The sequence below is a fragment of the Gavialis gangeticus genome, unplaced genomic scaffold (genome assembly GCF_001723915.1).
Source record: "Gavialis gangeticus isolate Ggan-Ray unplaced genomic scaffold, GavGan_comp1, whole genome shotgun sequence".
NCBI classification, from domain to species: domain Eukaryota; kingdom Metazoa; phylum Chordata; order Crocodylia; family Gavialidae; genus Gavialis; species Gavialis gangeticus.
This window is the reverse complement of record NW_017729004.1, coordinates 10,431,245-10,431,724: the sequence shown is the minus strand read 5'-3', so window position 1 is coordinate 10,431,724 and position 480 is coordinate 10,431,245.

Sequence of the window (480 nt, the reverse complement as noted above, 5' to 3'; positions counted from 1 at the left end):
CTCTCGGTGCCGCTGCCTGCCCGGCCCGGCCCGCGGGACACTCCAACATGGAGGCGGGCGGCGGCAGCGCCCGGCCCGGCCGAGCGGTAAACAACGGGGCGGGGCGTGTGCCGGCCCCGCCCCACCAGGGGGTGGTGTAACGGTCCGGAGGGTGGGTAACGGTCACCACTGGAGGTTTTTTCCTCCACCCCGGTCTTCCTATTGGCGGAAGGCGCAGAGGGGGCAGGCCAAAGGGGGGAGCCGCGGGGCTGAAAGGAGGTGGGGCTTAGACGGACTACAGAGCTTGTGAGCCAAAGAGCGGGCTGCATGCAAATGAAGGAACGCGCGAGCCGAAGGGCGGGGTTTATGCAAACGAGGAGCTGGGTGGGGTTTGTGTGAATGAGGGAATGGGGGGGGGGCAGAAGGGCGGGGTTATGCAAATGAAGAATGGGTGGGGTTTATGGAAATGAGGGTATGGGGGAGCCAAAGGGCGAGGGTTTT